Raw genomic sequence first — 12,360 nt, forward strand, 5'->3', positions numbered from 1 at the left:
ACCTTATTTTCTGCATTTATTCCAAAACCCTATTAATTCCCCATTAATTTTCCCCATAGGGATGGCGAGCCAGAGGTGACTAATTTCCGGGTTGTAGGACTACAAACTGGCAAACTCTATTACCGCGTTGACGTGCCAGCCGGAACTAGGAAACTCGGAAATGTCCGACTTGCTACTAGGTTGTAGTATTACACGTCCCGCGTTCACCAGTTAGCAAGTCAGACATTTCCGAATAGCACAAGAACGCAGCAAACGTACAGTCGTTGGATGATTAACGTTCTCCTAGCAGCATAATATTATGCTAGCAGCACACTTGCATACACAGACATGATAAACTAGGAATATCGATGTTTTTATGCACTCTAGTGCAGTACAACTGTTTTTCACAGCATTGCAACCACCTTTGAAAAAATTTATGTTTCATTTGACGTATTAGCATTTATTTTGAAAGTTTACACAAATGCTGGTATGTTGAAAGCTGTGTAGGCTATATTTAAAGAAATACACTTTTCATAAAATACAAATACATGTTATTGGAATTAGTCTGCAAAACTTAAATGGATCTCTTGTGCTGGGCAACAGCTTTAATACAGAGTACTGTGAGTGACTCCGCACGCTTCCCATCCGGAACAGTTCGTGCACATATTATGACAATATTTTGTGCCGTTTTTGTTCGTGTTGGGTTTAGGCAAGGGTTTTTTCGGTTGTTCGAGCACAATGCATTTTTTCTAGAGGCAAGCTGAAGACGGTAGCCGAAGTCTACGCCCCTTCGTTGGTGATTGGTCACCAGTAGGGATTCTTCAATTAAGTGTTTGTTGTCTTTCAAAGAGACTACTAGTTTTCATGCACATTTTTTCACTTGAGAAATACTGCACCAAACATCTTAGTTAGATGTCAAATTGCGCGGCTAAGATCTCCTCGGCATTTCTTGAGTTATCTTAGATCAGTGGTCACCAACCTTTTCTGAGTCAAGATCACTTTCGAAGTCAAAAAGCTAGCCGAGGTCTACCACTCAGATTTGTTTTTAAACATGACTAAAATAGTTCTACATTAACATAATAAAAAATGTTCTGTAGGAATGAGGATTGTGCAGTAGGCCTAATACATTATCACAGCATGTTGGTTAAATGGCTGGCCTGCCAATATTGTTCTTCTCAGACCATATTATACTTCAAAACTCGAGCTTTGACAACAAAATAGATCAGTTGGTGAGCACTTGCAAGGCACAGCTGAGCATACATTTAAATAATGTATTATTGATGATTTATTTTACTGGACTGATGGTACCTGAATCTGATGGTCATGGTGCTTTCAAGACAACTGGGAACTCGGGGGGAAAACTAGGTCAAATCATGTCAGTGATTTTATTTTATTTCACCTTTATTTAACCAGGTAAGCCAGTTGAGAACAAGTTCTCATTTACAACTGCGACCTGGCCAAGATAAAGCAAAGCAGTGTGATAAAAACAACAACACAGAGTTACATATGGAATAAACAAAAACGTACAGTCAATAACACAATAGAAAATCTATATACAGTGTGTGCAAATGTAGTAAGTTATGGAGGTAAGGCAATAAATAGGCCATAGTGCAAAATAATTACAATTTAGTATTAACACTGGAGTGATAGATGTGCAGAAGATGATTGTGGTCCATAGGTGCAGTTACAAGCTGGTAGAGCACGGCGCTTGTAACGCCAAGGTAGTGGGTTCGATCCCCGGGACCACCCATACACAAAAAATGTATGCACGTATGACTGTAAGTCGCTTTGGATAAAAGCGTCTGCTAAATGGCATATTATTATTATTATTATGATGTGCAAATAGAGATACTGGGGTGCAAATGAGCAAAATAAATAACAATGTAAATAACAATATGGGGATGAGGTAGTTGGGTGGGGTAATTACAGATGGGCTGTGTATAGGTACAGAGATCGGTAAGCTGCTCTGACAACTGATGCTTAAAGTTAATGAGGGAGATAAGTGTCTCCAGCTTCAGAGATTTTTGTAGTTCGTTCCAGTCATTTGCAGAAGAGAACTGGAAGGAATGGCGGCCAAAGGAGGTGTTGGCTTTGGGGATGACCAGTGAGATATACCTGCTGGAAAGCATACTACGGGTGGGTGTTGCTATGGTGACCAATGAGCTAAGATAAGGCGGGGATTTGCCTAGAAGTGATTTATAGATGACCTGGAGCCAGTGGGTTTGGCAACGAATATGTAGTGAGGGCCAGCCAACGAGAGCGTACAGGTCACAATGGTGGGTAGTATATGGGGCTTTTGTGACAAAACGGATGGCACTGTGATAGACTACATCCAATTTGCTGAGTTGAGTGTTGGAAGCTATTTTGTAAATGACATCGCCAAAGTCAACGATCGGTAGGATAGTCAGTTTTACGAGGGCATGTTTAACAGCATGAGTGAAGGAGGCTTTGTTGTGAAACAGGAAGCTGATTCTAGATTTAACTTTGGATTGGAGATGCTTAATGTGAGTCTGGAAGGAGCGTTTACGGTCTAACCAGACACCTAGGTATTTGTAGTTGTCCACATATTCTAAGTCAGACCCGCCGAGAGTAGTGATTCTAGTCGGGCGGGCGGGTGCAAGCAGCGTTTGGTTGAAGAGCATGCATTTAGTTTTACTAGCGTTTAAGAGCAGTTGGAGGCCACAGAAGGAGTGTTGTATGGCATTGAAGCTCGTTTGGAGGTTTGTTAACACAGTGTCCAATGAAGGGCCAGATGTATACAAAATGGTGTCGTCTGCGTAGAGGTGGATCTGAGAGTCACCAGCAGCAAGAGCGACATCATTGATATACACAGAGAATAGAGTCGGCCCGAGAATTGAACCCTGTGGCACCCCCATAGAGACTGCCAGAGGTCCAGACAACAGGCCCTCCGATTTGACACATTGAACTCTATCTGAAAAGTAGTTGGTGAACCAGGCGAGGCAGTCAGATGAGAAACCAAGGCTATTTAGTCTGCCAATAAGAATGCAGTGATTGTGTTATGAGAATTTCTATCCCAATGTTTGAAAAATGAACTTATTACTCAGTCTGTATCCCAGAGGTTGTAAATCTCTAATAATCAGACCAAGCAGCCCAGCATACAATCATCAGGGTTTATTTATGAGAACGTTCTAAAACAAAATGGTCGTACAATATTTGTATATGCACACGTCAGAGAAAAAATCCCTCCCCTCTGTAGGCAGGCTGTAGTTTTCCACTTTATAATTGCTCTTCTGACCATCAGTTCACACACACACACACACACACACACACACACACACACACACACACACACACACACACACACACACACACACACACACACACACACAAGCCTAACAGTTTCTCTCCTCCCTAAATTCCTCAGTTATCTTGGTTTCTCAGTTGCCTGTAGACAGTTCTCCTTGTCCTTTGTTGTCTGGCCTAACTCTTACTCACATTGCTAAATAGTAGCACAATGTCATAATCTTTACTGGTCCTACACTCACACATTACCAGGTAGTAGATTCTAACACATCTCACACAGTCTCAGAGTGTAATAATTAGTCACTACTAAGAAAGTACTAATCATACTTAAAACAAGAACATTTCACAACTATATTTAAGGGTGGAACATTTAGTCATTACTTTTAACCTGTATATATTTTAATTCCTATATCAATCCACCCTTTGACTAAATTATCCTCACTTTAATACACAGAAAATCATTACAATTACTTTTAAACTAGAGATTTATAGTTCTAGGAAAACATCCAGTCTCAAACTATCTGAATAGTTGTCGTCCTCCACCAAGCCTGGTGGGTCATATTCTTCATTCCTTGGGTCGGAGTCCGGGATTGGGCCGTATCTCACCATTTGTTGGGAAACTGCATTCTCCAACGCCTTGCTCACCAACCCTCGGACACAGGGAATAAGACAACATCCACAAAGAACAAGTATACCCATAGAAGCTATAGCTGCACCCAGAATAGTTACAACAATAGTTTTCCATTTACCAAACATGTTATCAAACCAACCAGTCATTGATGTATTCATCCCCCAGTTCTCAGCCCATTCTTTACTTAATGCAGTGAGACCTGCCAGTGCTCTAGTTACTGTACCATCTGGGGCTGTATTGTTGGGGATAAACATACAACAATGACCTCCCACCATCTTGCAAATCCGCCCTTCTCTGCTAAAAGCATTTAGAGAACCAAACTATTCTGCAGGTCATGAGTGAGGTGGCGGATAGTTGGCCTGAGATTCTCTTCACTGCATCCCTTGTCTAATTAACAAACCTTTGTAGATGTAATTAATCCAGTCAACATTTTTATCAATTGTAACCCACCAGAAAAACGTTGTTGTAAACCCTTCTCCAATTTGATCTGTGATTCGCATTACTTTGGTGTCTATAACATTGATAATCTCTGGGGTTCATGGTGAATTGGGGTGCCTTAGTATTATCCTTTTTAAGAGTGGTTATTTTAATATCGGAACAATTAGGTGAGGTTTGGTTTGATCCCAAATCTATCACACAAGAGAACATGGTCTGAGGCATAGGTGCAGTTACAAGGGTTGGCCTACCTGTTGAACAGGCATAACAATTAGTTTGACCCAACGCCCTAGCTGTGTAGTTCATCCACCTTACCCAGAAGTTCTCATTTGAAATTCCTTCTACTTCTCCTTGGTTCATTTCCTGCAAGAGGAAATATTCTACCCTTGGTGGTTTAGTGCTATTTAGGATTCCTACTGAGGGCCTTCCAAGGGGTATTAGACTATTTATTGATACCTCTGGTGATAACATTGGATCTACCTACTGATCTGTCTCGGAGGTGGAAGATTCATCAACACAGGCCCAATAGTTCCTTGCTATGTCATCTTGCATAATTGACTTTACCGTTATCACCAGTTCCGTTTTACATTTATCATGGGTTTGTTTAATTCCCCAACGGTGTACTGCGTCCATTCCATTCTCATAGTATGTTCCCCAGGTATGTTTAAACACCCTTGCCCAAGGACATTCCCCAGTGCAAATGTATTTACCATACCTTCTAGGACCTAACTTTCTTGTACACGCCCCCTTCTTACCAAAGCCCCCAAAACCTCCTATCTCTTCATGGGATAAGTCAAATGGTATCTTGAATCCCCCATCTTGTCCTAAACTGACTTTAACTATTAAAATAATCATTCCCCCAATAGTCTTTCTTGGTTTCAGTATTTCTACGAGATCGAATCAGTGCATCATTTCCCTGTTTAGGTTGACCTGGAGTAATCCATAATATGGTTAACATGATGATGCAGCTCAGAGTCCCCCAAAATCCCAAAAACCGCCATCCCAATCCTGTCCCTGACCCACATGCCTGGTACTTCCCCATACCCACACCTCTATAAACACCCCACAGTGATGAAAGGTCGTGGTAGGGATTCTTCGTTAACAGAGTTTACCCCCGAACCCTAGTGGGTCAGTTCTTCTCTTTAACTCTGTGTGTGTTCAACGGTGTTGGTATGTGGGCCTACCTTTTTGCAGTGGGTAACGTGGACCCAAGTGGCTCTCTCAGCTATTCTTATAGCGAAGGCAGTTACCAATAGGACTTGGTATGGTCCCTCCCAGCGTAGCTGCTTTCAATCCTTTTTCCTCAACGATTGGATCCACACCCAGTCTCCAGGTTATATACTATGAATCACCTTCTCCTTTAATTCTCCTGTAGGACACAAATTCTTAGACATACGGTTACCGAACAATTTTCTCATGTGTTCTGCTAGTGTATTCTCTAGTTCTATGTCTGCCTGTTCTGGTCCTGCCAACTGTGGCATTCTGTAAGGTCTTCCAAACACTTTCTCAAAGGGGGATAACCATCTTTATCTGGGGTTACTCTAAATGTCTTCCCTTCACTCCGTGATAACTCTATAAAATCCATTTCCAATTGCTGGAAGGGGTACTTAGCCGGAGGATACTCACCCTGAGGTGCCCTTTGTCTGCCCTGGTGATTATTTTGAGCACAGATAACACATCTTGAACAAAAGTTAATATTTTTGTTTGTTTAAATAATTTGTAATCCCATATGCAACAAAGTGTTGTCTAATCTGCTCTACCATCCATCCCTCCCGTTGACACATGTCTCTGCCCATGTGTCAATATTGCAGCATATCTAAACAGTAATTTCGGGAGAATTGGTAACTGTCTTTGACCCATATTCCTTCCTTATTTACTGCGCCTTGCTTCACCCATCTGTGAACTTCCTTAATTGGGGCCCTACTGTAGCTCTCTATAAGTAGATCTCTATCTATCGAATCTTCCTATTTTGACAGCTGACTGGGACCAGAGAAGTGTTTTAACCCTGCTGACAACATTTGATAATACCTCAACTTACTTCTATCCCGTAAAAGTAATCCAAGATTAGTACAATTTACTAGCAACAGGTATCCCTCATTCAGGGAAAGCTCTCTCTCTCTTTCTGTTATTTTATGGTTCGAATCATACATATTATTACTAAATTATAAATTTCTTCACACTTTTCACAGTACTATAAATTACCCTCAACTTGGTAAAATAAACTATCTTAAAGTCCTCCTCTCATGCCTTTAGAATTTACCAGTGTGGATGATTAATTAACACCAGAAAGTCAAAACAGAGTTCTAAATATTTCATAAATGTTACTTATCCCAAGTGTTTATTAAGTCCTCATGACATTTATTCTCATAAGAAATCATGTATACCCTAAACTCAGTCAAAACCGAAAAACTCCATAAAATTCACTGTGTGTGCTCCTTTAAGACTTATCACCTTTGACCTGTTGAAAACCCCCTAAAATTTAAATAACAACCCTTTATAAACATCATACTATGTGTGTTGTTTTTAATTTGAAAAACCCAATTGAAAAACAACAACCAAAAATAGCCAGGCCCCACTTAATTTGGTAGCTCACTTTTACGACCTAAATACTGCCTAACTCCACTAAACTGCTCCCCCTATCCCTGGGCAACATTCCAATGAGATAAGCGAATCTCTTTCTCCTGGAAGAGAAATTATACATTTTGTTAACCTTCAATTGCCATCAGTAATCTAAAGATGGTAAGTACACACAAAACATGATACAGATATCCCCAGTCCTAACTCATCAATAATCGTTTGTATCAATCTAATTCCTCATAACTAATCCATAAAACCACTCAAAATTCCTCGAGTATACAATTATTATGTTTAATTGATTACCCTTCAGATCATATCCTCTTTAAACCTCACAATGATTATTGAACCCCTAAATCTGCTCCATGTGATCCCATATCAAATTATCCATTATCATTTATTTGACCAACACCTTAGGAAAATCTGTTTCCCCTTCTATTGTTCCTGTCACCCTTCTTAATGTCATATTTCACTCATTTGCCAATATAATTCCTTACTTCATATAAGTAAGCAGTGATATTTTATTCCAGGCATCTATTTCAAAAATGTTTGATACGTTGTCTCCTACTGTCCCTTAACATATACTGTAGGGGATTTTCCTCAGTCCTGGGAAATAAAGAAAAACAAAAAACTCCCCCTCAGAACACATCGGATAACTCCACGTGTCATTAAATTCACTAAACCTATAAATAACAAACCCATAACCACCTTCCGGTAATCTACTGATTTAAACCTGTTGCATTAATTTATTAAAATATAAACCTATTGTTTAATAAATCCACTGTTTCCATTGAACACATCTCTCAGTCTCTCTAGGTATTGACTAATAGTCTCACTGTCTCCCTGCTTACACTCATGGACTTTGGAGAAGTCGGCATGTCTGTGACAATATTCTCTCAGATTATCACAGAGTTGTGCCAATTTATCTCCATATGCCCCTCCTTCTGCCCACTCTAGAACCGGCGCATTCCCATCTCCGGGAACCCAGTTTCCTCTCACTGCCGCCCAGTCCTTTAACACTAACTGTCTGACTGCCCTCTCTAGTTCCCCTGTATTCAGCTTAAAGCTGGCGGTCAGAACTTCCACATCTCTTCTGAACTGGTGTACCCCCGTTTTAGGGTGGGGTATCCCTTCCACTGCTCTCACTACATCTCTCTGCTTCGTTTACTAAATCCTGGCATTAGTAAATTCTATCCACACACCACCAAAAACAAATAACATATTTGCATACACATAACTAGAAAGCATGAATTTAATGCCATTCTTGCTTAAACAATGCAATTCAACATTTCTCATCACCCAATTTCTATTACTTTTTTTTTTACACAGGAAACCCTGTACAAACTCTATCCTCTATTGCTGACTTTCCATCTAACATTACTTTTCAACATTTCTCAAATCTAATTACCTCTGTTATCAACTAAAATTATAGCCACCTCTTATGAAACCCCCAATCTGTCATTGTTTAGAATACAGCAGATATAGGTAACTGTCCTTTCTAAGTAGGCTACAAATAACACCAAACACATGCAGTAGTTGACCAGCATATATTGAATTTATCTCCATAGTATTAATATCCAATGTAGTGATTGACGTTCCTTAATGGAAACCCTAAATTGGCTTTGTACAATATTATATTAATTATGTCTCACCCATGACGTATGTCTACGTTTGGGTGAGCAAGTTAATATATAATTATTATTCCAATTATTATTTTATGAAGTCTCTAGCCTCTCATTCAACACAAATCCCCATCATCAAATATACTCCCAGCAGAACTGAAAAAAACAAAAAACAGACTGTGATTTCCAGGACACTGCTCCTTTGTTCTGGCCTCACTATCTCCCCGAGAGTTGGCTCTCCCTTAAGGTCTCTCCCAATCTGCTCTTGGTAAACTGCAAACCTTTTACCCTCAATATGTGTTGCTGTGCTTTTCTCCCCCCTATCAAAGTATGTTTAATGGTCCTGCTTATCTCTGGTCTCATTCCACTGAGGAACACTATATTTTTAATTGCTAATGGTAGGGCGTATCATTCCCCTGTCTCTGGTCTGGTTCGGGTATGCCACTTTTTGTGTTAAACACATCTTTAACTCTCTCTAAGTACTGGCTGACAGTCTCACTATCCTCTTGTTTACACTCATGTACTTTAGAGAAGTCTGCATGACGATGGTAATGTTCTCTGAGGCTATTACACAATTCAGTTATTTTCACAACATACTCTCCGTGATCGGCCCATGGCAAAAGTGCCCTCTGGGCATCCCCTGAAACCCACTGCCCTCTAACGGCAGCCCAAACCTTACTATTCCTGTTTTGGGGTGGGTCATTCCTTCTACCGCTCTGGCCACGTCCTCTGTGTTCATGGCCTGTCTGCTAAATGGCATATTATTATTATTATTATTACTGTATACATCTAAGGTTGCTGGGGCCCCTTCATTCCCTGCCAATAGATTAGGTAAGGCTATCAGTTGGGTACTGGCCCCCTCCTACTCTCTCATCTCCTGACTCATACTGACTCCCTCCTGAGCTCAGCTCCTAACTGGACCTTTGTGGGGTTCAAGTCTCCTCAGGGACCTGGGTCTTCCACCCTTCGGTCCCTTGACCCCCCTATTGTATCCTAGTACTCTAGTTACTTTCTTAGCCTTCTCTTTCCGTCTCTCTCTCTCTCTTTCTAATTTCTGCAATGACCAATTGGGTTGCTGCTGTTATTCCAAACATTTCCTTAGAACCTCAACTGTACTATCTTCCTTTGCCTTATCCTCAACCCCCCTCTGTGCTCCCTCAGCTTCCCCTTGGTTCTGGTAAGGGGGTGGAAACTCCAAAATGGCAGCCTGCTGTGGCACCCTTCCCCTCACCACTACCACCTCATCGTCTGGATTTATTCCTCCAGGCCTGATCTGCCAGGGAGGTGTATTGTCTTGATCTAGACCTTTCTACAGGGGGAGCTGTGGGTTCTGTCTTAGACCTCTCTCTCTCTCTCACTGCTTCTTTCTCCTTTACACACCTTATGTATCTGTTTAAGCATGGATTCGAGTTTATTTGCGTCCAGACGTCCCTCAAAACCATACCTCTCCCTCCACCTGGTTACATAATGGAGATGTCTTCTATCCCTGGATTCCATAAATCTCTCATCTCCGGTTGACCCCGGGACCTCCTTGGAGGGTTTGCTTCCCATATTGGCAGGACTTTGATCGTCCTATACCCAAAACTTTGAACAATTACTTTATGGCTTTTACCAAATTCCTGAATCTCACCTTTATTTGAATTTAGATTACTTCCAACTCTCTAATAATTGTTTTTGTCACTTTAACTGAGTTGTTAGGTATTAAATAATTGTACAATTTTGCTTTTAATGATTTATTTGATCTTTAATTAATTTCTTATATGTTTCTTCCTCAAAATAGTCAATTATAATTACTTACTTCCTCACACGACCTATTTTGGTCCCTGTCTTTGGAATTTATTCTTAGATGTGACTTTTGAGCAAATATTAAGTCTGTCACAAGATTATTGGTTAACACTACCGGCAACTTGGAGTTTGTACTTAGACAAATTACGGCCCCAATTTCATGACTTGGAGTTTGTACTAAGACAAATTACGGCTCCAGTTTCATGACTTGGAGTTTGTACTAAGACAAATTACGGCTCCAGTTTCATGGAACGGATAGAGTTACTGCTAATCTACAGTTGTTTGTGACTTATAATATTCAATTTCTCACACATACTATTTTAAATTCCCTTTACTTGATATTTATTGACGATCCCAGACCGTCTAACTATCACACTCTCTTCCTTTGAAGTTTCACCCCTGTTTTCCTATTTATCTAGAATACTCACGCGTGGTTTTCTCTAGATAAACGTAAAAATAAATAAAAAAATCTGCTAAAGTTTACTCCCTTCTTGTATACTTTTGACAATCCTCTTTCATATTGTCTCAACACAAGGCTAGTTTATGTTCGGTAATGGCCTCTCTACCCGGAGTCTATTTCGGACCCCCCCCTTTGCTACACCAGTCGTATTTCCTACTTATTTAGAATACTCACGCGTGGTTTTCTCTAGATAAGCGTCTAAAAACACGATGGCAAGACTTCCTTGAGGGTTTTGGTAACCAACCTTTACAAGAATTACAACAGTTACTGCAAGTTCAGATAATTTCCCCCAAAACCCATGAATAAAGACTACTGATCTTATTCTTGTAGCTTGGACTCAATTTGGTTGGATCTCGTCACCGTTCCTGTCGTGAACCAGTTCACCGCCGGCCTGGATTAACCCTCAATCTTAGAGGTCAGGACTTTGTCCCACGGATCCTAGATCCGCCCGTGCACGGTTTCGGGGTTCCCTGGGACGACACACAACGGGTGTTGAGATCCGGCTCGAAAGGACCAAGCTGTTATGAGAATTTCTATCCAAATGTTTCAAAAATGAACTTATTACTCAGTCTGTATCCCAGAGGTTGTAAATCTCTAATAATCAGACCAAGCAGCCCAGCATACAATCATCAGGGTTTATTCATGAGAACATTCTAAAACAAAATGGTCATACAATATTTTTATATGCACACGTCAGAGAAAAGATCCCTCCCCTCTGTAGGCAGGCTGTAGTTTTCCACTTTAGAATTGCTCTCCTGACCATCAGTTCACACACAAACACACACAAGCCTAACAGTTTCTCTCCTCCCTAAATTCCTCAGTTATCTTGGTTTCTCAGTTGCCTGTAGACAGTTCTCCTTGTCCTTTGTTGTCTGGCCTAACTCTTACTCACATTGCTAAATAGTAGCACAATGTCATAATCTTTACTGGTCCTACACTCACACATTACCAGGTAGTAGATTCTAACACATCTCACACAGTTTCAGAGTGTAATAATTAGTCACTACTAAGAAAGTACTAATCATACTTAAAACAAGAACATTTCACAACTATATTTAAGGGTGGAACATTTAGTAATTACTTTTAACCTGTATATATTTTAATTCCTATATCAGATTGACAGAGTCAAAAGCCTTGGCCAGGTCGATGAAGACGGCTGCACAGTACTATCTTTTATCAGTCGCGGTTATTATATCGTTTAGGACCTTGAGCGTGGCTGAGCTGCACCCATGACCAGCTCGGAAACCAGATTGCATAGCGGAGAAGGTACGGTGGGATTCGAAGTAGTCGGTGATCTGTTTGTTAACTTGGCCTTCAAATACTTTTGAAAGGCAGGGTAGGATGGATATACGTCTGTAACAGTTTGGATCTAGAGTGTCACTTCAACCTCTCTGTCGTATCGTCTGAGATCCCCAGAGATTGGAAAGCCCCCCTTTGAAGAGGGGGATGACCGCGGCAGCTTTCCAATCTCTGGGGATCTCAGACGATACGAAAGAGAGGTTGAACAGGCTAGTAATAGGGGTTGCGACAATTTCGGCGGCTAATTTTATAAAGAAAGGGTCCGGATTGTCTAGCCCAGCTGATTTGTAGGGGTCCAGATTTTGCAGCTC

The sequence above is a fragment of the Coregonus clupeaformis genome, chromosome 19, assembly GCF_020615455.1.
Source record: "Coregonus clupeaformis isolate EN_2021a chromosome 19, ASM2061545v1, whole genome shotgun sequence".
Lineage (NCBI taxonomy): Eukaryota > Metazoa > Chordata > Actinopteri > Salmoniformes > Salmonidae > Coregonus > Coregonus clupeaformis.